Source organism: Festucalex cinctus, chromosome 10, assembly GCF_051991245.1.
Source record: "Festucalex cinctus isolate MCC-2025b chromosome 10, RoL_Fcin_1.0, whole genome shotgun sequence".
In the NCBI taxonomy this organism is placed as follows: domain Eukaryota; kingdom Metazoa; phylum Chordata; class Actinopteri; order Syngnathiformes; family Syngnathidae; genus Festucalex; species Festucalex cinctus.
In genome coordinates, this window is record NC_135420.1 from 18,861,689 (window position 1) to 18,886,752 (window position 25,064).

A 25,064-nucleotide genomic window follows, 5' to 3' on the forward strand; every position below is an offset into this window, starting at 1 on the left:
TCTAATGCCTTTCACACAAGGGCAGGATATGTCAGTTGACGACTGCAAAACAAGAAAGACAGAGACTGAAATTGTTCAGTTGAGCTTGTATACTGTAGATGAGCCATATTGGAGCCGTACTCCAGAACAAAAATACATTTTCTACCACAATGTTTTGATTTTGTCACTGAATAGCCATATATCCATTTTCTGTACTGCCAACAGGGTCTTTCCCTGCTGAATGCTGACCTGGCAATGAAAATGTCATCACAGTGCCTTGCGAACATCATGTAACCAAACCCAGTTAACAGGTGAGCCGTGATTGGTTGTTACCTGAGCCCCGAGCAACTGTGGTGTCATTTTCAGTCGACAGCAAGTGGCAGTAGAGGACAAAATGGCCGCCCCCTGAGATGGATAAAAACGGGTGGATTTTTCTGCTCATTTCATATTCCACAAATGGAATAATAATTACAGCTGTCAAAATTAATTATCAAATTAATGGACAACTATTTTAATAATTGACTAATCGTTTGGGGACATTTTTTTAAATCTAGAATTGTCCAAATCTCCTGATTTCATCATATCAACAGTACGGTAATTGTTCACTGATTTCTGGGTGTACCCCACCTACTGCCCGAAGCCAGCTGGGATAGGCTCCACCACCCCCGTGACCCTTGTGAGGAGCAAGCGGTTAAGAAATTTGATGGATATACGAATACTGGTTAATAAACAGTAATCAAGTAAAACATGCTTTCGTAATACACTTTAATGCAAAATTAAAACGAATCCGATTAGTTGATTGAATAATATATTCTAAAAATATTCGATAGTGACCGCACTAACAATACTGCGTTTAGGCTACTGGGATGCATAGAACATATTCAAGAAAATATTTGACTTGATTTCCCCTGCAAAAGTCAATTCTAACTATTCATTTGGGTCCAAAAGGTGTGTCATAAGCAGTACAAAAAATGGTTGGATGGACAGATGGGTGGAATTTCTCAAATTTTCGTTTTCTTCCTTTTTTAAAAAAAAAAAGAAAAAAAAAAAGAAATGAAAGACCTAGAAATAGGCCTAGGGAAAGCAAATTATTGGTGTAATAATATATCCACTTAAACATGTTTCTTGTAAGTTACTTGTCGCAGTTTTAGTTGTTTTCTTTCAAACTGAAGTGCGTCGCTATCACTTTTCTGCTTCTTCATCCACCCTCATCTCCTTCCCCCTGCCGGCTTCTCATATTCCTCCACCCACACTGACCCTGTTTTATTCAAGACATACTGTATAATAGAACACAATATACGGGGGCTTGGCTCGCCGAGTGCTTCTGAGGGCATCCTCATTGGCTCGGCATCGCGCGCCATCTCCCATGCACCTGAGGCCATTGTGGGTGGCGACAGCGGTTCCGGCCCGGCTTTGCGTCATCCAAAAGGGGGGGTTGGCGAGGCTGAGGAAGCGGCGTAAATGTCAGAGGAATTAGCTGCCGCGATGGCGCCCACAGAACGCAGCGTGACAATGGGCGGGAAGACGGGAGAGAGGACAGAGGCTGTAGTGCATCTCTAAGCCGGAATCACAACTCTTGTTTTTTTTTTTTCTCCATCTTCCTTGCCAACTTCCTCACTTGTCCTCACGCCCTCGCTCTCTCCTTCTCATGCTCTCTTTCTGTATCACTGTCTCGCCCACCTCGCCTCTGCCCGCGAGCGGTTTGAAACAGATTATAGGCCTGCCACCCCCACTAGCCCATATACACAAGCGTTCACTCACACACAGGCATAAACACTCCTCGCAACGGCTACACACACTTTGTAGACTTTTTCCGCGCCACCTACGGTCCCGCTACATCGTATTCCTCATGTAGAAGAACATCCTGTCCGGTCCAAATGTGGTCGGGCCTGTGATAAAATGTCCTCGCAAGAGTAAACACAGCCAGGAGGAGAGCATAACAAATTGGCGAAAGTGAACCATAAGGCGAGCGTGTCCAAACTGTTTTAGTTTGCGGTGAAGTAACACCTGTAATTAACTGCCATGGACTCTCTATGGGCCGTGTAATGGTGGGAGTGAAATCTGTCGGAGAGAAAGGCTTTCTAACCATTGCTTATTATGCTTTTTGTTCAGCGGATTTCTCATTGGGAGGCAATTGTAGTATTTAGGGACCCACCATGAATGAGCCGTAATGCTGCAGTACATCTAGAAGTGTGCCTGTGTTCAGAAGCATTCACTTATTTTCTACTTCCTAATCACTATACCGGGAACTTTCTGTAGTGGACTATGTAGTTGACTAATCAAATTAAAAAAAAAAAATTAAAAAAAATTTTTAAAACTGCCACAATATTGTCATTGTCATGTTCACGATATTTACATGCAATGCATCTGTTAAAAAAAAAAAAAAAAAAGTCAGGTTGACTTCCATTTGTGCAGTTCTAGCACCCTCTGGTGGCTAGTATTTTAGTGCAATTTAATTTTCATTAGGGATGTTTTTGCCTTCTAGGTTTAAATTCCACATTAATTGTCAGATTAAGGGAAAAGTAATTTGCCAGTGAACCAACCGTCAACAACATATGAACAGCATACAATGAATGGACTCCAAATAGCTGTTGTACACAGTAAATTCTGTAGAGTAAATTTGACTCAATTTAGAGTAAATTTTACTATTTAGAATGGGACCAAATAGACACAGTTTAGAGCATGCTAATATTTACATTATTATGCTATATTTACAGATTAACATTTAAAATAAAAAATGAAAAAACAAAATAAAATAAAAAGTCACTCAAGGGTTGAGGAACGAACTCACAACCTTCGGCTTGGGAGACTGCCACACTACCACCTGAGCTATGCCCCTCCTACTGTTTTCTTATCTCCAACAGACCGTTTTTCGTCTCTTGGACTTAGAAGATTTCATGGAATCATTGAATCAGCTGCAGCTGACACAAGCGATATACTAAAAGAAAGCAAGAGCTGTGTGGCTCAGGGAGTAGATCGGTTGTCTGCCAAGCTAAAGCTTGGGAGTTTGTTTCTCCACCCTTGAGTCACTTTTATTTTTTCCAATTCTTTATTTTACTCTCTTCCAAGTGTAAATATTACTGTAAAACTGAGTCTACTTGGTCCCACTCTAAAGAGAGTCAAATTTACTCTACAGAATTTTCTGTGTAGCATCAAAACCTGCTGCAGTGTGAGGGCGCACACGTGTGTATGTTTTCCAGCGTGTTGATGCGCATCCTCTGTCGTTAATGGCAGCCCTGAGCACTCCCTACAACACCTAACTGATCCTCTAATTGCTTTTCCTCCTCTGCATTTATCATCATTCAGCCAGCCTGTCATGTTAGCAAATCAGTGAGGAGGGACTGTCCACTGGAGGAGGCAGCTGGGATTGGTTGGCCGGTCATAGATTTGTGGAAGGTAACCACAAAAATGGTGCTGTGTTCCTCAACCAAGAAGCTAACGTTCAAATAGTGATTGCTAGCTGTTAATTCTAGACATTGAGTACTTTAGGGGTAGAGTATGATCAAATTGAGCTACAAGATCGATGATAAAAAATTTGACTGCCATGACTGTCAAATGGTAAAACCCCCATCTTATATTTTCATTTTTTATTATATTCTTCTGATTTACTTTAAAACCCTGACTCGTATAAAACACGAGGTTACACATTCTGACAGCTGAAATTTTTCCAACAACTGTAAAAATTGCAACACTGCGTGGAAGCCAAAGCCTCTTTTGAAACCTTACTTTGAAACCCTGACTCCTTTAAAATCTGAGGTCACACATATTGACAGCTGAATTTTTCAACTCAATTTTTTCTGTTAGAAATTGTTGCATGGAAACCAAACCCTTCTTTGAAAATTTACTTTGAAACAATGACCTCTTTAAAATCTGAGGTTACATATTCTGACAGCTGAAATTTTCAACTCATTTTTTTCTGTTAGAAATTGTTGCATGGAAGCCAAACCCTTCTTTCAAAACTTACTTTGAAACCTTACCTCCTTTAAAATCTGAGGTCACACATTCTGACAGCTGAATTTTTCAACTCAATTTTGTAACAACTGTTCAAAACTGTGACTGTGTGGAAGCCAAACCCTTCTTTGAAACCCTGCCTCATTTAAAACAAGAGGTCACACATTCTGACAGCTGAATCTTTCAACTCAATTTGTATCAAAGGTTAAAATCGTGAAAATGGAAGCCAAGCCCTCCTTTGAAAACTAACTTTGAAACTCAGACCCTTTCAAAACTGATCTTACACATACTGACAGTTGAATTTTTCAACTCAATTTTGTAACAAAAAAAAAAAAAAAAAAAGAGGGGACTGCATGGAAGCCAAACCCTTATTTGAAACCCTGCCTCCTTTAAAACCTGAGGTCACACATTCTGGCAGCTGACTTTCTCAACTCACTTTTTTTCATTTTACTTCATTCACTGTGTGGTGTGCTCAATGTTGCATACAGTCATTTAAATTCAGGACCACGCGCATGTTGGGATCATCAAGACAACAACCTCCATGGAAACTGCATAGATCAAGGATTGGGAACCTTTTCCTATAAGAGGTAAAAGGTTGCCTAACAGTAGCACAGCCAGTCTCATAGAGACAATAAAAATACATTCAAAATGCAAAGACTTCCCCTAAGATTTGCACAAATTGCCTCATTCTTGCAAGGAGGTCCACAGCGGAGGTGCGGATGTGTATGAAAAAGAGGACACGTATACTGTATTGTATGTAGGGGGAGGGGGTTGGCTCTCCTTCTAGTGGGGATTTGATGCTGATGAGGTCTGTAATGGGAGAAAAAAGGAAGCGTGAGGGGAATAGATTGGGACCCCGCTCTTCCCTAAGCACTTCTTCCACGCATGCCTATTTATTTCCATGCGCCTTTGCTTTGACCTTTCTCCAGCCAATGACGGTAAATTCACATCGGCGCCTCAGAGTCACACATCTCGCCTCTGTATGATTTTCTTGTTTATTTTTTTATTGCTGCCCACGACGCAGAGGGTGCAGTGTTTCATCCGGGGGGGCAGCTTATGACTCAGATGAATCGTACCTGTGACATCGTGCATAAGCTTTGAATATGCAAATTACGAGGCAGACATCGATTCGTAGTCATGCTCGTCCATTTGTGCTTTTGCTTCAAACACAATTAGACTTCTCCTTCAGAAATTTGCTATACTTATTTTTGTGTGTGTGTGTGTGGGGGGGGGGGGGGGGGGGGGGGGGATAATATGCACTCCACTGTCCCTTCCTTCATCAGATGTTCAACGATAAAAAAATCACTGTTGGCAACTAAAATATCAATGTTTCATAATAAACTAGACTAAGTGCAATTTCTGGAGAAATTGCGTGGGAATGCTGAAAGCTGAATGCTAAGATTTGAATGCATGTGGAACGCTTATGAAGTAAATTGAGAGATAAATGATGTAATTCGAACCTCCTTCTTACTGGACAATACCAACTGTGCCACCGACAGCGCAATATTGATATTTGATGTCAATACAAGACGTCTCAATAATAGAAAAGAACCGGTCGTGACCAGCTGTTCAGCAGCATATATAACAGAGGCCTGCTCATGTGGCTGAATGCATGCAGCTATAGCAACAAATGCACACAGACAAAGACAATGCTGTGTAATAATCGAAAGATTCCAGATTGAGGGGGGAGGTGTAAACGTATTCGTAGACATGCTGTGTGGCATGACCGCCTCAAACAAAAGGAATACACGCAGCCAAAAACACAGATGGAAAACACTCCCTCGGTCTGTTCTCCACACACACACCCCCACACACGCTCCTCCTCATCCTCCTGTTGTGTAAAGCAGATGCAGGCAGCCCGGCAGAGATAGCGAGCGTGTCGGTCCACACCAAAGCAGCCATGTGACTAAAAATAAATGAATCCTCGGGTGAGGGAGAGCCACGCTTAAAGGTCTTAAAATAGCCGCTCAAACAAAGGCGCAAATAAACGAGAAGGAGTGAGTGGGTTTTATTTTCAAGAGGAAACCACCCACCCGACCATCCTCCCCACCTCCCGCGCCCGCCTTTATCACTCTTTCACGGCAGCTACTCCCCGGTTGCTAGGTTACGACACTTGTGGCCGCCATCCTCGGCCCAGAGGTGCGCTTGCTTGCGCATCATGTTTTTTTTATGGGGTATGTTTGTGTTGTGATTTAGGGACGGATTGGGAGCAGTAGCGAGGAGGTGGGGGGGGGGGGGGGGGGGGGTTGTATCCTACAGTTCCATTTATAAGACATACAGCTTGTTTGACATGTACCATGGAAACAGAGGATGCTAATTTGAGTGTGCTAACTGTCATTGCAAGCGTAGGTGGATGGAATGGACATGTAATGCTCATGTCGTTTTGTGTGTAGGGAATGTAATATCGAGTGTAGCGATAGGCGAATACCGATACCAGGTATCATATCGGGTCGCTATCAGAAAATTGCCATTAACATTCAGCATTTTTGGGGAAATGCTATGTTGACATAAATAAGTATTTATTTTAAAATGATCTGCCATTGTTTTTACCTTATTTGATTTGTTTTATCTCAAGAATGAATTGATGAAAATGGTCTTTAATTGCAGGTTACAGAACATGCTCAAAAATCTCCCATATGAGCTTACTGTAAGTGTTAGCATCTACTGTATCGATTACCACTCTATAAGCTAATCATGCTCAACGCATTTGTAGTTTTTACTTAGATATGTGTCACTTTTTCCACTGAGCAAATCATTTTGCTACATTTTATGTCGTTTCGAGGAACCTATGCGAAATGGTGACGGAATGTATGTTGTCTGTCACGACCAGTCGTGTTTGCTAGTGGCTTTATAGCTTAGCCAGCTAACGTAGCGTAGTATGTCAAAGTCAGGTTGATGCTCTCTTATTTGCATTTTCATGCAGCTATTGATGCAGATTTAATTTTTGAAAAGTATTTTCCATTTTGAACTTTTATTTGTATCGTTTATATTTTTCCCTTTTCAGTATTTTTTCTACATTTCTTAAAAACTTTCCCTTAGCTTGCCATTCTTCTTATTCTGCCTTTTCAGAAGTAATTTTCTTCTGTCACCTCGCTGGGCTGAATGTCCTGATAATAACAGGTTATCGCGCCCTCTTTCTCTTTGGCATGTTCTTGACAGGATGCATATACTTTGTGAATCAAGTATGGGATTAAAGATATCTTTTTTACTGCCTGTGGTTCAGACTGATTTTTTTTTTATTCTTATTACCCCATAGTGGAGAAAAGAGCTTCTAAAAATACATCTTATTTGTGGACACAGCTTCAAACAACCTTGTAGCACTGGCACCATTGGCACAAAGAGGACTTTTTTTTTTTCTTTTTTTTTTAACAGTGCCCTGAGGGAAGCAACTCACAAAGTGAAATAAAACACAAAAGTGACTCATGCACTTTAGTGGGAACAGTTGTTGCCGTTGATGTTCAGCTCTGCATAATTTGAGCCCCTTGTGTGAAGCAGCGGAAGAGCTGCTCACTCGGTGAAGGTGACTCTCTGAAGTGACGAATTCGGCTATGATCCCGGCAGCGATGCCTCGCACAGTCGCCATGAAGTGTTTTCTTTAGCCACCTTCTTAACTTTGTTGGATTTTTTTAATGCAAAGAGAGTAAAATCCGTGTTTCCTCAAAAACAAAAATGACCGCAACCAAAGTTCAAACAAATGTGCAGCACATATCACATATATTCTATCTGGGGGACGGTGCTGAGGTCAAAGTTAAGGCCCCGGGGATGTGTCGTTTCCTTTCCCTCCTATGGCTCTAGAAGGCTTGACGGCCATTGTTTACTGGTCACCGAGTTTCTCCTTTGCCTCCCTCTGGTCAGCAGGGAGTTGGCCAGCTTTTAAAGCTCGGGCCTGGTCCAGGTGATTTAAAGCAGCCTGAGCTTTAGCCGCCCCATTCCGCCAGTTCCTGGCTTTCATATGTGCCTCAGTTTAAAAAAAAAAAAAAAAAAAAAAAAAAAAAAAGTTCTCGTTGTTACTGCATCCTGGGGAGATTTACTGGGAAACCTTGTAGGGATGTTTGATACCATTTTTTTTTTATTTTTTTTACAAGCACTCAACTCCTGACTAGTCACTGATACCGATACCACTATTACTTTGATACCTGAAATTTCCAAAAGCAAAAACAACGACAGATACTTTTACAGAAAGGTCTATATATCCCAATTTAGCCTTTTCCTTTAAAATTAGATTCAATTGCAATTTTCCATTCTTCTAATTTCTAATTATAAAATGGCCACAAGATAGATACTTGTCCATCCCTAAAAAATAAATAAATAAATAAATAAAGTAACAAACCCACTCTAAAAACTAATCAAAACTAACTAATTGCTGTTATTTTTTTGTGCGCATTTTTTTTTCTAAAGTTCTCCATTTTTGCAGCCTCTCGAACCTTACGCCAACCATTACAATATAAATTACCATGGAGGGAGTATGTCAAACTCCTATTTGGCAGAAAAACTGAAAAGGCCTACAGATCCTTTGAACAGTACACACCAAGCGCACACGCATACACATACTGGAATTTTTCGTGGGGAGCATTGCCGCTGGCTAGCAGACGCTAAGCAGGAGACAAAATGACTTATTAGGAAGTCAACGAGAAACAGATCCTCTATGAACTTGTCCTTCATAAAAACATGCTGACAGGAAAGGCTGGGGGTCTGTTAGTGGAGGTGAGCCCTTCATGTGAGGGGGGAAGAGAAGGATGGTGGCTTGAAAGGGGGGGAATGGTTGGCGGGGGACACCTTTGGGACAAAATTGCTCGTCCCTTCAAAAGGAGCAAGAGGAGGGCATTGATCTGGCCCACGTCTGCGATGTGAGCACATTTATTTCGACACAATGTGTTGTCATTTTCTCTTAAGTCGCCCGTGTTGGTGGCTGCACGGTTTGCGGGGGTGGAGATGAATGCCCCCCGTTAGGCCTGTGGCAAGGACTTTTTAGAACCAATAAAAATCACTTGAGCAGACCTGTTATTGATCTTGTGTCAGCGGACGTCGGATGCCGGCGCGCTGCCTGGCTTGCTCTTCTTCCATGTCGGCGCGTGCGGAGGCGCTCTTCCAGCAGGTGGCGCTGCCTCTAGGCAGAATGTAAGCAAAGGATGAGGGCATTTCACTTAAAGATGCATTGGGAAATCACATTTTGACACTCGCAGAATGTCTACAGTTCATCTGAAGACCGTGACCTAGATGCCATGTCACAGTTAAACCATTTTAATAAACAAACGCCTGCCCTCAAATCGACCCTTGACTTGCTAACTGTTTCACTACAACCCTGGTACACGCCTGAAAAGTGGCCTCCATTCCAGAGGATACCATCCTTTAGTTTTCGTGCATCTGGCATAATCCGTGCAGGATACAATAAAACTAACAAATATTTAGCAGTTCAGCCTTGGTGCAGGTACGCAGTCCTCTGAGCGCTATTCTACTTTCCCTATGTAATGTTGTGTTCTGTTGTAGCCATCAACTGAAGATCCTCCCAAGCGCTCCAGTGGGAATACATCCGAGTTTGCGGCTGTCACCAGAAGTCCCTGTGGCGGGAAGCGTGGGACGTCGCTGCGGAGTTTCCTGGCCAAGGTTTGCGGGATTCCCTCTGTTTAACCCCACTCGCTTCCTGTCCCGGCAAGGAAGAGTGACGCGCTCGCCAGCGACTCCCCTGGCAGGATACACAAGACTGCGCGCTTTATGACTCACGCAGCAACCTTCAGCCAAACCCTCATCACGAAACTCTCGTCCAATCGAGTCCGAGGGGAAATTTAAATGCTCCAAAGAAGAAAACAAAAACTCCAAGCTAATTCAGAAATAATTCAACTTCAATAAGTATTTACCAAGAAAAAAAGAAAAGAAAAAAAAAAAAAAGTAAGAACAGGGAAAACAAAATGTTCTAATAAATTAAGTGGAACTAGGGTTAAAGGTACTCTAGTAAAATTACTCTATTACTGTAACTGTACGGTGAAACCTTGATTTTGTGCATTCGTCCGTGCCAGAAATTCTGACTAAAATCAAATCGGAAGCAGTATTTCTCATAGAAAATAATGTCAATCCATTTAATCTGTTCCAGAACAAAATAAATAAATAATTGAAGAACAGCTATCGCATTATCGCATTACAAAAAAAAAAAAAATGTGTGATATAAATCTACTATTCAAGTGGTAACATGTCCTTTACCTTTGTTGAAAATGCTTGACCACATATGCAGCGAGGAAGAAAAAAATTGGGAGCCATTATTTGTGCTCTCTTGTTTTTTCCTTACTTTTTTTTTATGAACAGGCTAGCTCACTTTCTTTCAAATGACATAAAAACAGTTCAATAGAGGTTCAAGGCGAATGCCACTACGCAATTATAATTAATTGAAGACAACAACAAACCTCCTGGTCTGCTCAGTTAAGTTGGGGGAACATCGGTGTAACATCCTGTCAATAGTCAGTCCTTCAAAATAAAATCAATGGTGGCGTGTTTAACAGACACACAAACTATTTTGTGCTCTTATATAGAGTGTGACTGTTATTAAATAAGCCATCATAGAGAAGAAAATGTAACAGTGAGGTTTATTAGAGTTGTTAATGAAATCCTGAATTGCGCAATATGCAATGCCGTCTGTGCCCTGCAATTGTGTGAATTGTGCAAGTGTGAACTGATGTCCAAAAAAATATGAAGAAAATTTAGATGGGGGAAAAAAAAAAAAAGTTTGAAAAACTAACCTTACACAAACTAGGGCATACAAAACCCGAGTTTTCACATTATTGCAATTTGGTCAACAGATTCTCATGAAATTTTATTTGGAAATTGCCTAAATTTAACCAGTTTGCAATTTGTGAGAACAGACAATTGCAAACATTTTTTAAGAATTCAGACCTTTACTCACGAGGATGCATTTACTCAAGCCAGAGGGCTTCACTTTTAGAAACTTTAGCATTTTGTTTGTTTCATCAAAACTTGCTAATTAATTTTATATACATTACAAAAATGATATTTAATACCATATATTTTTTTCCTGATGGAAAAAAGCAGTTGTCTATTTGAGTGAGGCATTTATTTTTTCTAAATGTACGAGACGACTAAAAAAAAATGTCCAACGTTTGTGTATAGAAGAGTATTTCATTGTAAACTCAACAAACCTGTAAGACGTGACAGTGTACGCACGCCGACTGAGTGATGACTGACTGTTGTTGCCGAGCCGCTTCCTTCCTCCCTGCTCGTTTTCATCACGGGCCCCTCAGACCGAGACGGGGGCCCAGGGGCGGCGAGCCTGGACTACATCAAAAACACAACAGACGCTGCAGCCGGAAGACAGGCAGGAACTGCTGTGGCTCCGTTGCTGTCTGTTATCAGCAACCTGACCTAGAATCAGCACAGACGGGGTGAGTGCTCGCCAGGTGGGGAGCGGGGGGGGGGGGGGGGGGGGGGCGATGGGTCGCAAAACCAACATCCAGTCTGCCTTTGTCGGCAAAGAGATCACCCACCTGTGTTTTTGTGTCTGATTACTTAATGGGTCTCTCTCTGTGCAGCGTCATTATCCCAATTTGTCTGCAATCCTTTCTCTTGTTGCACAGCGTCACGTGGAGGAAAATATGCTTTCTGCTTCTTTGTGAGTGCAGCCACGTTGACATGTCATATGGAATTCACTGGGGCAAAGTCATCCAGCAAAGCCAAACAATACTCTGAAAACACACAGATGCAGCGCAGTCAATTAGAATATTATGAAACATAGAATTCATTTTAGTAGGGCATTTCAAAAAGTGAAACTGATATTACGCACATAGTGAAAGATTACATGATTTTACTTTTTTTTTTGTCATTTTGATAATAGCTTAAAGCTAATGAAAACGCAAAATAAAACATCTTACATAAGAATCAATTAACATCATTTTAAAGAAGTAAATTAGGTAGGCATTGGCTTTCTGAAATGTTTTTTCACATTAATTTATTAAAATGTGGAAACTTTTTCAGTGTTTTCGATACCAGTTTTTCAGACCGCTTCCAGTACGAGTGACAAGTCATACTGATACCAAGTATCGATGCCCATAGCAATTTTGATACATAAAATTTCCCCCCAAAATACGACATAATTTTAAGAAAGACTTACTGTATATATCAAAACAAAGCATTTCCCTTATAATTCCATGAAGCAATTTTCTATTCTCATTTCTAATTTGTCATTCCTGATCATAAAACGGCCCCAAGAGAGCGAATAATATCAGACCGATGCGATACCTAGTATCACTACTCACCTATCTGTACTATACAGCAGTATTATAGTTTTGTTTTTTTTACATGCAAGTGTAGGTTTTCATATTTTTTATACCCACATCTTTGATTAAAATAAAACAAGCCCTCCCCCTCCCACACACACATCTGCCACCCCCCAAAGGAAAATAAAGTTTTACAATTCTACATCTGCAAACGTTTGATGCTTGTATCTGCGCTTACCAAAATGTCACGGTACAAGTCGTTTTGTGTGCCACTCTTGCGCCACTTTTCTACTGCACGGTAATAGCCTATCGCCATTTTTCTTCCAATTCACAACAAAAACTGCAAAAATTTGGCAAACTGAACGCGTCAGTCGCAACTGACACGCTAGCAAATTACAAACAACGAGGGGATGGTAAGGAAACTAATTAACCAAAATTAATAAGAGACGGGGTTGGGTAGCAGACAGCATTTGATAAACGTCCGCTCAGCAGTGGTTCACATCATACAGTATCAACTCACACTTCGAAACATGGTTGACACGGTGCTTGAAAATGTACCTGCCTGCATTGATTTAAAAAAAGAAAAACTGAGAACGTGAGGAAGGAGCGAAAACATTGTATAATAAAATTCCAGAATGTCTTCTTTAAACATTTTCCTTAACATCTCAACGTGAAATGCTAACATGTCATCACTGAACAAGACCAGGCGAGATTTAACGGAACTAAGCTGGAGCGGAGCAGGAGGTGGCAAGCCCAGACTGGACCAGATCAGAGCCACTGTCGTGTCCGTCAGTCTGGACGGCAAATCTCAGTCAGTCTGGGTTGTATCGATCGCTCCGATTGATCCGAGGCTTTGTCCATCTGCCTGACGCGGACCCTTAATGCCGCAGAGTACACATCAGCTAAGGAGGCGGCAAGACAGATAAACAGATAAGGAGTTCGATAATGATACTGCAGGAAGTGGGTGGGAGGGGGGACGTAGTGAATGTTGCCAGTCTGGTCTGGACAGCTGGTGTTGAGAACTAATCTGCTCATTTGCCGGCCGCTTTTTTGTCAAACATGAAACCGGGCAACATGATATAGCGCAAATTAATAAATGAACAATTTCTCGCACAAGGGGGCTCCCCCCTTCTCCATTGGGGCCTCTTTGCACACAGCGAAACAATAGACACTGCGAAGGGGCCCTCAGGAGTACTCGCTCCCTCAAGTGCTACACAGATCGGCAGACGGTTGAGAACCACTTGATCGAATAATGAGACGGAGAGATGATACGCGGTTTCGCAGTTTTGGACCCGTGGGTTGGCCTTTTTGCTCCTGGGGGGTAAAATGAGGCTGCCTTGTGCAATCAGGTGGGTGGTCCCGCGTGAAGAACTGTCTGTTTTTCAGCCCTGGGCATTGAGAGAAGTTGCAAAGGTGCAATGGCCTGGGGTCGGGGTAGGTCTGGGTGCGGTGTTTCTGAACACCGCATATCTCTTTGAAAAGGAGTTCAGAGAAGTTTGGCAATCGCGATTAATGCATGATTTGAAAAGAACGCCGCGCGGGTGCGAAGGGTGCGGAGTGATGCGGCAGATGGAGTTGAGTAGCTGGTGCTGGGCTGTCTGAGGTAAATGGCAGGTGGGGCAGCGAGTCGGAGCGCAGTTAAAGAAAGAGAAGGGGTGGAGCAGGCATGCGAGCTATGTGATGATTATCAGAAAACAGAGGGCCCGTCTGTTCACCGCCCCGCATGCCCGGGGTTGGGCTCGAGCACAAGGCTTTGACGGGGAGGGGTGCGAGCGTCGGTTGTGTTGTGGCAAACTGGGCCTGGCTGAGCAGGTGTGCAGGGTGAAGGAACATGAAGGGGGGGGTGACAGCCGGGGAAAAGGTATATATATATATATATATATATATATATATATATATATATATATGTACCACCTGCAACCCTTGTGAGGAATAAGCGGTCAAGAAGATAGATAGATAGATAGATAGAGCTACTGATTATTCTTGCTAATGTCTTTAAATGTTTATGTATGTACGTATTCATGAACAGTTTGCATTTCACATCAGCATACAAAGTGTTTATTTTTCATATGACGTTCCCACATACGCCACTGGTTTCATTACTTAATGTTGTAAATATGTACACAGTTGGTTGGGCATTTTTGAATTTGTATGTGCTTCTTAGTGCTTAAATAAACGCAAAAGATCCACGTCCGTTGGTCATATTGACATTCGCCACCAAATGACCGTATCAAGTCAAATGGATGACTCAATTTACTTTTGCTGAAAAACATGCTAGTCAAATAAATAATAAAAAAAAAAAAAAAAAAAAAAAAACTTTCTAAATTGTACATGGAGTGCACTTAATTATATATTTACAAAGTCATCACTTATTAGTTTCAAATAACTTACTTTAACCTCGAGGATCTCAATCGCACGTCGTTCACTGGCCAACAGCACAACAAATGTTTGTTTGTTTTTTCTCTTTTCACCTTTAAACCTATCGACGTTGCTACGAGCCTCATTCCAGTTAGCACTAAGCTAACCTCACTCAGGTCTGGTGTCCAAGTTTGAAAAATCAAGTACTTGCGTGTGCCCTTCGAATGAACCACATGAGTAGCTTTCACTAATTATGTTCACTCCCCACGTGCGCTCACCAGCCACTTTATTAGGCACACCTGACGCAAGTTTCTAATCCCGAAAAAAGAAAAAAACAATTCCAGTGAGCGGTAATCAAAACTGAGCATTATATTTGTAAAGGCAAAAGTTTTACGATAGTTCTTGTATGAGATCTCATTGTATGCAATGTGTACCTAATGTTGTGGCTCGTGAGCGTTGCTTAGCCAAGGCAACACACACGTCGTGTGAACAGAGCAGTCTGCTTTTGGTGCACAGTGTGGTAGATGAGGCGCATTTCTCGCCAGAGGAAGTGATGCTTTCTTTAGTGTTTGTGTTGAGAGACATCCAAAGCGTGCTTTCATTTGGAGAGGCCTGTCATTACAAACCGTGGCTCGCCCCGGCAGCTCTTTTTTTTTTTTTTAACAGCGCCGCCGAGACGCTTCAAGGGGCTTATGAGCTGTGCACGAAAAAAAAAAAAAAAAAAAAGTCAACCACTCCCCTTCGCAACTAAAGCGACACACAGTTGGTATGTCGGCTTCCACCTAAAAAAAAAGAAAAAAAAAATGTCGGCTTCCAGCTGCACATGTGCATGCAGCTCATCTCTGCCTGCCGGCTTTAATGAATACCTTACGTCGGAATGCCTGAACCGAGTGTGGCTGAGGCCTTTTAATGCTCATATTGTTCTATATGCTCCATTGAAATATGGATCAATATCTGGAGACAACACGACCAGCAGCACCGCATGAAAACAAACAGATAAGGCATTAATCCAAACTGTCGTTCTCAAACTGAGAGCCGTGCAAGAGTAGCTTGCGGGTTTGCATAATAATTTGCAATAAATTATTAGGGTGTGCCATTTTTAAAAAGTGCATACCTACATAACCTACATATGGGGATCAACGCACCCATAGAACAAACACACCAAACCAATTACTCCTCCCTAATTTAGCTTTGTGCCAATTAAAAGCCTGAATGAATAACACCCTGCTTTAATAATTTTTTTTGCTTGTTTCTTTTTCTTTATTTTCAGAACAAAAGGCCTATTTTTACAGCGATAAAGTCACATTATTTTGGAGAACAAAAGGTGTATTGTCTATGGGTGAACCGATCACAATTGTGCAATGCCAGGAACAAAAAGACAAACAAACAATGTTAATAAATATATCCTTTGTTGTTAAGTTGACCTCTATTTTTCATTTTTTTTTTTATGTTAATAAGGATGCAGTGTTTTGAGGTGTACTTGTAACAATTTTATAGAAAAATTATACTTTTAGAGTTGGGTTTTTTTTTTTTACAATATTAGCTATATTTAGAATTTAATATGTAGCTAGCTACCTGTGGTAGCTATCTGTTGTCGAAATGCACGGGTGCAATCAGTGGATGGGGTCATTAATCATTGCCAACAGTCTTTGAAAAATATACACTCGCTCCTTTATTTCCTATCTGAAATTGGATTCTTCCTTGACAATTGTACCATTTTTTTGTGGTTTAATAAAAAATAATAGGGACAAAGGCGAAGAGTCACCAACATATTTTTGCAATGTGTGGCGAGTCTAAGATTATGATTATGTTTATCCTGACAAAATATATATTTGCTAATGTAAAGCTTATCCTTGAAAACAATGTGATTTTGTTACAAATAAAATTAGAAATTACAAAAAGATACCGTATAAAAATGATTTGTTTGCTTTTTCTCGAAAATAAAAAACGTTTCAATTGCTATGGCATTTAGAGTAATGTATTTGTGTTCAAATTAATTGTCTTCAATTGGAAGTGATGGATAGGATGAATTATGAACAATTCCTAACAACAGTCAGCTGTAGCACAAAATGACTAGAAAAACAAACAAACAAAAACTTGCATGAAAAGCCTACTAGAACATCTGAGATTAAATTGGGGCTGATTTTAGACCCTTTACATGGTGGCAGATGTGTGCTTACTTCCATTACTATGAGTTCATGTGATTAGTTAATTTGAACACAAATACATTACTCAATTATAAGGGGGTGTGCACACTTATGCAACATTATTACACTTGATTATGTTTTACTTTATGATCATGAGGATTTACTTGAAAAAGTTCTCCCCTTTTGGACCCAAAAAGTTTGCAAACCCCTTTCTGAAGTAATGTGTGTTAGTGTGTCGTATGTGTGCGTGTGTGTTCTCTCACTTTGCTTCAAAGTGTTTCCCAACGACAAGCACATCTTGCACCACCCCAGTCATGAGGACGTTGATGAATTGGTTGGAAGGCGAGCCACAATTAAGATTGGATCAGGATAAAGGTACAAGCTAAATGATTTTCACCAGCGCCACCAAAACACTCCTCCACCGAGTGGCCCCGCCTGCCCCACGCGGGAGGAGCTGGCTTCCGTAAATTGTTTGTGCTTTTAATTAATGATCCTGACATGTTTGTGGGTGAGTATGTGTGAGTTTCGTGCGTCTGTGTGAGGTAAAGAGGCGGGAGGCTCATTAAAACGTGAAGAACAGACACAAGATCCTTCCCTTTTTTCTTCTTCTTGGAGTTGAAAAACTTCTGCTTTTGGACATCCGCTTTCAAAATCAGCTGAATGACGGTTTCCTAAAAAGTGTCTCATTTAAGTCACAACAGGTTCTGCTTTTTATTCTTGCTCAATCCCACGATAGGTTTATTTTAGTATGTAATCGATTAAACGGAGAAGTTTTCCAGGCACCCCCGTGAGCCACAGGGGGACTTCAGGTAGTCCGCAGAAACTTGAGAGGAACAACAAAAACAATCTATTTTTGAATCTACAAACTCTCCCAAACACATTTATGGAAACGTGTCATGGTGGGATGAAACTATGATGAAACACTGAACACTTTGGTCAAAATCCCAAAAGGTATGTTTGTACTGCTCATCACCAAAAGGACACCATACCAACAGTGAAGCATGATAGTGACAACATCGTGCTAAGGGGATGTTTTTCTTCAATTGGAACTGATGGATAGGATGAATTATGAACAATTCCTAATAACAGTCAGCTGTAAGCACAAAATGGCTAGAAAAACAAACAAAAACTCGCATGAAAAGCCTACTAGAACATCTGAGATTAAATTGGGGCTGATTTTAGACCCTTTAAATGGTGGCAAGATGTGTGCTTACTCCCATTACTATGAGTTCATGTGATTAGTTAATTTGAACACAAATACATTACTCATTTATAAGGGGGTGTGCACACTTATGCAACATTATTACACTTGATTATGTTTTACTTCCCAACTCGAAAAGTTTTTTTTTTTTTTTTTTTTTTTTTAAGTCAGAGTTTGTAGATTACTTTCATAATGGAAAATGTTTTAAATGACATATCTTTGTCTCATTTTGTTCCATCACAAAAAAAAAACGATGTTGAAAATGGGGTGTGCAGACTTATCAAATTGAAGTAATAAAATGAGAGTGAAATGAATATTTCGCTGATAATTCAAACTGTGCATCATTATTTTAGTAATAATGTAATGAAAAATTAACTTGCGATTTTTGCAAGGGTATTAAATTTTCCATTTTGTTAATAGCAAAACTTAGGGTTACTTTATTAATTTCTATCAGTTTCATGAGAAAGGAATAAAATGTTGCATTAAAATTATATGGCGATACGTGCTTTTCAAGGAACATTTTTCATTGAACAGTTTTTTTTCGCATTATTATTGGATCAACAAAAAGATACTTAAACAAAAACGTTACATTAAAAAAAATGAGTTGTTTTAGGATAACTAGATACCAACAGGAAGCAATTTTGTTCGTGTTCATACTAATCTGAAACACAAACACAACAGTGAGCTCAACACTAAACCCAAATGTTCCATTTTATTTCGATCAGGTTCTTTGACATCTTTCCAAAACCAACATTTCCCTTTCCTGTGACATTCAGATTGCATTCCTAAATTGACACACAGCGCTCCAACTAGATTTGCTTGGAGCACAAGAACACAAACATTTGTTCACGTCATCCAAATTCCTACTGTGGAAAAGTCTTTGTTTGTTTGCACCACGGGATGTTGTGTGTCTTGGCCGCAGTCTTTGGTTCGATTTATTTTATTTTTTTGTTGTTTTTTTTTTAAGTGAAAGTTTCAGGCAAGAAAAATGCAGATGGACAAACTTGGTTTGATGACTCGCACTATAGTCCTGTGTCTCCTTGAATCATTTTAAAGTTCTTTGAATTTCGTATCTTCCCAAGGATTTCTCAAATTGCATAACAGCGTCACAGTGTTAACACACTGAAATGTTCTCTTAAAGGAGGCTGACGTTTTTGCTCATCTGATATAAATTAAACTAATTAGCTCTTCTCCAAAATCGCTATATGATACAGTACGTTCAAGAAGTTAATACTTTATAAAGAGTCCATTAGTGGTGCTCATTATCACGACTCATGATAACACAATATTTATGAATACTGCACATTGACATAGTTTGCAACTTGCGCAGTGTCTTACTGTGTGTGCATGTGTTGGTTTTCACATGCTCAAAGTGAAGCTGCGAGTGTGACAGAGGCCAAGGAGGGGGATGAGAAACAGTGTGGGTGGGAAACCTTTTGACAAAGTTCCCCATTTTCACAGAAAAAAACAACAAAAACTTGTTCCCGTTATGAGTCGTGTGACACGAGAGAATTATACTCAGAAGACGACGCCGGCGTGCGAGTTTGCATTTCCACCCCCTGACTGCTAATGAGTGGGGAGTGGCCGCCACCGGAGGCGTCCGGGATCAATTACCATATTAATTAGCTCGTCCTTTGACCAACAAACACAGCAGCCAAATGTCACCGCGCTCTCATCGGCCATAGGAAACACAATTAGTGGAAGTCGTTATTGTTTTAGCAATGCCGTGTTTATCCAGCTCCATTTCCCGTGGCCGAAGTGCCGCCCACTCCTCGCCTACTGCTCCCCAGTCCCCACCGTGTGCCCTTTTACTTGTCGGAATTGTCCTACGACAACAAAAGGCACGAATATTCTATATTCTGTCATTTCGAGTCAATGTTCTTCCATTCCAGTTAGGTTTCCGTCATGTTACTTTCAGTAGATAAAAGGTCAACACACAAAACAAACAGATTTTTGAGTAATATATATAAAAATAAATAAAACCAAAATACTTAATAACATCCATCCATTCATTTATTTATTTTCTTAACCGCTTGCTTTTCACAAGGGCCCATCCCAGTAGGTGGTAGGCAGGGTACACCCTGACCAGGTTGCCAGCCAATCGCAGGGCACACAGGGAGGAGACAGGAGTACACAGAGAGGACCCAAGCAAACATGCAAACTCCACCCAGGAAGGGCGGAGCCTGGACTTGATCTTGCATCCTCAGCACTGGGAGGCGGGCATGCTAACCACTCATTCACCGTGGTGCCCACTGATTAACATGTTCAACTCAATTGATTTATTTATTTTTTATTTTTTTGTCATTGAGAAACTGAAATAATGTTACACAAGTGTGCACACCCTATCATAAAAGAGATGTGGTTGTGTTCAGAAGAAACCAATCACGTGCAAATACACGTTCGATTGGAGTCAGTACACACCTGTTGTTCTAGTAGGCTTTTTTTTTTAAATAAAGAAGATGATCTTTTATTTTGAGTGTGTATTTTCCCGTATACTTACTGACATAGTCACTCCACAATGTAACGTGAGTTATGTTCTAGGTAGCTTTACAAGTTTTTTTTTTTTTTTTTTTTTTTTTTTTAATCACGCCCAGTCTAGATTCTTGCTGTTTATCTGCATTTTTTAACCCTTTCTGTTTTGTTGTGAATTCTACTTTTGCTTGACATTAATTGTAATTTACCGAGAACATTGTGTTTGTACAAATAAATGCCTCCCCCCAATAGACGACTCCTTCATTTGTGTCTCATTACGCTAATGGATGTACGGGGTTACGCAAACACACAACAGTTGGTCAGAATAGGGTGGAGACACAGTGCAGTTACACTGTGTGGAATGAAAGCTTCTACACAATAAACGACTTAGTGCAACATCCATAGGTGCAATTTCCTGAGCTGGGTTCTTTTTATCAAGACTTACCGCGACATGATGTTGTTGTTCGGCAGACAGAATGAATCCTTTCCCGGGCTGTAACTATCTTGTCCTATCTGCAATGCCATCTGAGCTTGAGGGTCATGCGCAGAATTGTTTGTGGTGCTGTTCCAAAACTCACACATAAATTGCTTTAATATAATTTAATAACATTGCAGATTTATGAACTTGACCTGTAGTGCTTGGCATAATTTTGTCAAATTAAATATGGTTTATTAGGGATGCAAGAAATAATAAAGACTATAACCCAAATAAAAGTGAATTATAACTAAACATTCTGTTCTATATTATTGATTCATGTAGAGTTAATTGTTAATTTGTCACCTTAATAACGTTACTATTAAATGGTAGGGATGTTGTTTTGTAAATTTTGCTGGATAAAATAATATCAAAACTGTAGTAAAGTAATAGTAAAATAAAAATCTCAGTTAATGGCAGCTTGGCCCCACGCCTGGATTTGCGAATCACTTATTTGTGGCACCTCCACGATCTATGGTGGATGCGCACAAGGTCGATAAGTATGGCAACTGAACACAATGTACGGAAAGAGATAAAATTCTGTTCCAGAAAAGTGACCAAAAACTTGAGGTCCCACTGAGAATCGAACTTGGATCGCTAGGTTCAGTGGTTACCATTACACTATGGAAACCTGGATGATACTGGGTGTATTTTACAAGAGAGGTTCAACAAACTGAGATTAACCTGAACGAGTTGACATACCCTCCGATAAGAAACCTGCGTTTTCAGTTCCAGTCCTGATTCCAGTGAGATATATCAATGCTGAGTAGTCTAACCGGGACTAACTCCCAATGTCCCAGAGTTAAAAGGCCGCCTCAATGGAGCCCCGATTCATCGAGTCACCAATGGTAACGGGGAAGCCGAGCGAGGAGCCGCCCTCTGCTTCCGTGTTGTTTTATTCGTGTTGTTTTTTTATTTTTTTTGCCCCTTTCAACCGAAAATCTTAATGCGATCATATGTCGAATTTGAACATGTCAAAGGTGCAACACCACTGCGGCTCCCCATAGAGCATAGGTGTCAAACTGCAGTCCTCGACTGCCGCAGTACTGCAGGTTTTCCATTTTTCCGCCTACCAACACACCTGATTCATATCATGAGTTCATCAGCATGCCTGCCAACAATCCGCATTAGTATCAGGTGTGTTGGTAGGCAGAAAAAAGGAAAACTTGCGGTACTGCGGCCCTCGAGGACCGGATTTTGACACATGTGCCATAGAAGAAGGCGGTGTGTGAGAACATTGCTGCTCCGGTCAATGCGTAAATTTAAAAGCCCTACATAGAGTTGAACTTGGATCACTGGATTCAGAGTGCTTACCATGACACCATGGAACCCTTACAGGTATTGCAAGAGGGACATATGGTTTAATATGGGCTGCACATATGATAACCGGTGCGAGCTAAATCTCAAAATAGCAGCAGTCCCACCGAGGCTTGAACTCGGATCGCTGGACTCAGAGTCCAGAGTGCTAACCATTACACCATGGAACCCTGGCAGGTTACCTTCAAAGATCATACATTTTTTTTGTTCTGAACATAAAGTACTGCAAGATAGAGGAAAGTGACCAAAAGTTTCAGGTCCCAACAAGAGTTCAAGCTGGAACAATGGATTCAGAGGGCTGAGCGCTCACCATTAAACCATGAACGGAGGTCCAACCGAGACTTGAACTTGGATCACTAGACTCAGAGTGCTTACCATTACACCATGGAACCCTCACAGGTGTTACTAGATATGAGCTGCACAGAAGATAGCCCAAAATGCCAGCTAAATGTCAAAATCAACAAGGTCCCAGTGAGACTTGAACTCAGATCACTGGATTCAAAGTCCAGAGTGCTAACCATTACACCATGGAACCCTGGTAAGTTACCTTGGAAGGTCATACAATTTTGTTGTTCTGAACATTAAGTACCGCGCGCGCTGCGTTTCCAGGAAAGTGACCAAAATTTTCAGGTCCCACGGAGACTTGAACTCGGATTGCTGGATTCAGAGTGCTTACCATTGCACCATGGAACCCTTACTCTTATTGGAGGAGGGACATGTGCCTTCATATGAGCTGCACAGAAGATAGCCCAAAATGCCAGCTAAATGTCAAAATCAATGAGGTCCCACCGAGACATGAACTCGGATCACTGGATTCAAAATCCAGAGTGCTAACCATTACACCATGGAACTCAGGTAGAGAACCATGGAAGGTCATACAATTTTGTTGTTCTGAACATTAAGTACCGCGCGCACTGCGTTTCCAGGAAAGTGACCAAAATTTTCAGGTCCCACCGAGACTTGAACTCAGATCGCTGGATTCAGAGTCCAGAGTGCTTACCATTACACCATGGAACCCTGGTAGGTTAGAAAGGAAGGTCATAAAATTTTGTTGTTCTGAACATTAAGTAGCGCACTGCGTTTCCAGGAAAGTGACCAAAATTTTCAGGTCCCACCAAGACTTGAACTCAGATCATGGGATTGAGAGTCCAGAGTGCTTACCATTACACCATGGAACCGTTACAGGTAGTGTAAGAGGGGCATATGGTTTAATATGGGCTGCACATATGATAACCGTTGCAAGGTAAATCTCAAAATAGCAGTAGTCCCACCGAGACTTGAACTCGGATCACTGGATTCAAAGTCCAGAGTGCTAACCAATACACCATGGAACCCAGGTAGGTTACCTTTGAAGGTCATACAATTTTGTTGTTCTGAACATTAAGTACCGCGCGCACTGCTTTTCCATGAAAGTGACCAAAATCTTCAGGTCCCACCGAGACTTGAACTCGGATCTCTGGATTCAGAGTCCAGAGTGCTTACCATTACACCATGGAAGCCTTACAGGTAGTATAAGAGGGGCATATGGTTTAATATGGGCTGCACATATGATAACCGTTGTGAGGTAAATCTCAAAATAGCAGCAGTCCCATCGGACTTGAACTCGGATCGCTAGATTCAGAGTCCAGCGTGCTAACCATTACACCATGGAACCCAGGTTAGTTACCTTGGAAGGTCATACAATTTTGTTGTTCTGAACATTAAGTGCGCGCACTGCGTTTCCAGGAAAGTGACCAAAATTTTCAGGTCCCACCGAGACTTGAACTCGGATCGCTGGATTCAGAGTCCAGAGTGCTTACCATTACACCATGGAACCCTTACTCTTATTGGAGGAGGGACATGTGCCTTCATATGAGCTGCACAGAAGATAGCCCAAAATGAGAGCTCAATGTCAAAATCAAAGAGGTCCCACCGAGACTTGAACTCGGATCACTGGATTCAAAGTCCAGAGTGCTAACCATTACACCATGGAACCCAGGTAAGTTACCTTGGAAGGTCATACAATTTTGTTGTTCTGAACATTAAGTACCGCGCGCACAGCATTTCCAGGAAAGTGACCAAAATTTTCAGGTCCCACCGAGACTTGAACTCGGATCGCTGGATTCAGAGTCCAGAGTGCTTACCATTACACCATGGAACCCTTACTCTTATTGGAGGAGGGACATGTGCCTTCATATGAGCTGCACAGAAACCATTACACCATGGAACCCTGACAGGTTACCTTCAAAGATCATACAATTTTTTTGATCTGAACATAAAGTACTGCAAGTTACAGGAAAGAGACCAAAAGTTTCAGGTCCCAACAAGAGCTAAAGTTGGATCAATGGATTCAGAGGGCTGAGCGCTCACCATTAAACCATGAATGGAGGTCCCACCGAGACTTGAACTCGGATCACTGGATTCAAAGTGCTAACCATTACACCATGGAACCCAGGTAGGTTACCTTGGAAGGTCATACAACTTTGTTGTTCTGAACATTAAGTACCGCACTGCATTTCCAGGAAAGTGACCAAAATTTTCAGGTCCCACCGAGACTTGAACTCAGATCACTGGATTCAGAGTCCAGATTGCTTACCATTACACCATGGAACCCTTACTGGCTCCTACTAGCCACTTCTGATACCTCTCAATGGTGAAAAGTATGCAGATTTCATTATGTTTGACCTTGTCCTGTACATGAATTAAAAGAAAGGGGAAAAAAGGAATAGGGGACACTTATTGAGTATTCAATCCCACAGCGGGGGTGTTCCCACTTTCTTTTCATTAAAAGTCTTCTCCCATAGGAAGAGCCCACATTGTTCATTATTACTGAAACAAGGAGGACGTTTTGTTGTAGAAGTATGATGGTGTTTGCATGGCATGCAATTGCAAAGGGACAAGAAGAAACAATAAAAGAACTAAAAAATAGGGAGGGTTGCAGTAATATGAAGCCATCCTTGAGGGAC

General features: G+C 41.2%; 1 long non-coding RNA gene and 10 other non-coding genes across 11 annotated transcripts; all 11 read right to left on the reverse strand.

Annotated features, from left to right (window-relative positions):
- Positions 1-1,018: 1,018 nt before the first annotated feature.
- LOC144026600 (uncharacterized) lies at positions 1,019-14,831 on the reverse strand. The gene is made up of 5 exons (XR_013285229.1): positions 14,541-14,831; positions 11,421-11,618; positions 11,076-11,298; positions 8,929-9,037; positions 1,019-1,423 (listed from the first exon to the last, which is right to left on the reverse strand). It is a non-coding gene; the product is annotated as an uncharacterized LOC144026600 (long non-coding RNA).
- A 7,386-nt stretch (positions 14,832-22,217) lies between these two features.
- trnaq-cug (transfer RNA glutamine (anticodon CUG)) lies at positions 22,218-22,289 on the reverse strand. Its single transcript has one exon. It is a non-coding gene; the product is annotated as a tRNA-Gln (tRNA).
- A 293-nt stretch (positions 22,290-22,582) lies between these two features.
- On the reverse strand, positions 22,583-22,654 carry trnaq-uug (transfer RNA glutamine (anticodon UUG)). The gene has a single exon. It is a non-coding gene; the product is annotated as a tRNA-Gln (tRNA).
- Positions 22,655-22,899: 245 nt separating this feature from the next.
- On the reverse strand, positions 22,900-22,971 carry trnaq-uug (transfer RNA glutamine (anticodon UUG)). Its single transcript has one exon. It is a non-coding gene; the product is annotated as a tRNA-Gln (tRNA).
- A 93-nt stretch (positions 22,972-23,064) lies between these two features.
- Positions 23,065-23,136, reverse strand: trnaq-cug (transfer RNA glutamine (anticodon CUG)). The gene has a single exon. It is a non-coding gene; the product is annotated as a tRNA-Gln (tRNA).
- Positions 23,137-23,381: 245 nt separating this feature from the next.
- On the reverse strand, positions 23,382-23,453 carry trnaq-uug (transfer RNA glutamine (anticodon UUG)). Its single transcript has one exon. It is a non-coding gene; the product is annotated as a tRNA-Gln (tRNA).
- A 93-nt stretch (positions 23,454-23,546) lies between these two features.
- Positions 23,547-23,619, reverse strand: trnaq-cug (transfer RNA glutamine (anticodon CUG)). Its single transcript has one exon. It is a non-coding gene; the product is annotated as a tRNA-Gln (tRNA).
- Positions 23,620-23,863: 244 nt separating this feature from the next.
- trnaq-cug (transfer RNA glutamine (anticodon CUG)) lies at positions 23,864-23,935 on the reverse strand. Its single transcript has one exon. It is a non-coding gene; the product is annotated as a tRNA-Gln (tRNA).
- An 87-nt stretch (positions 23,936-24,022) lies between these two features.
- On the reverse strand, positions 24,023-24,094 carry trnaq-uug (transfer RNA glutamine (anticodon UUG)). Its single transcript has one exon. It is a non-coding gene; the product is annotated as a tRNA-Gln (tRNA).
- A 93-nt stretch (positions 24,095-24,187) lies between these two features.
- Positions 24,188-24,259, reverse strand: trnaq-cug (transfer RNA glutamine (anticodon CUG)). Its single transcript has one exon. It is a non-coding gene; the product is annotated as a tRNA-Gln (tRNA).
- Positions 24,260-24,639: 380 nt separating this feature from the next.
- On the reverse strand, positions 24,640-24,711 carry trnaq-cug (transfer RNA glutamine (anticodon CUG)). The gene has a single exon. It is a non-coding gene; the product is annotated as a tRNA-Gln (tRNA).
- Positions 24,712-25,064: the final 353 nt, after the last annotated feature.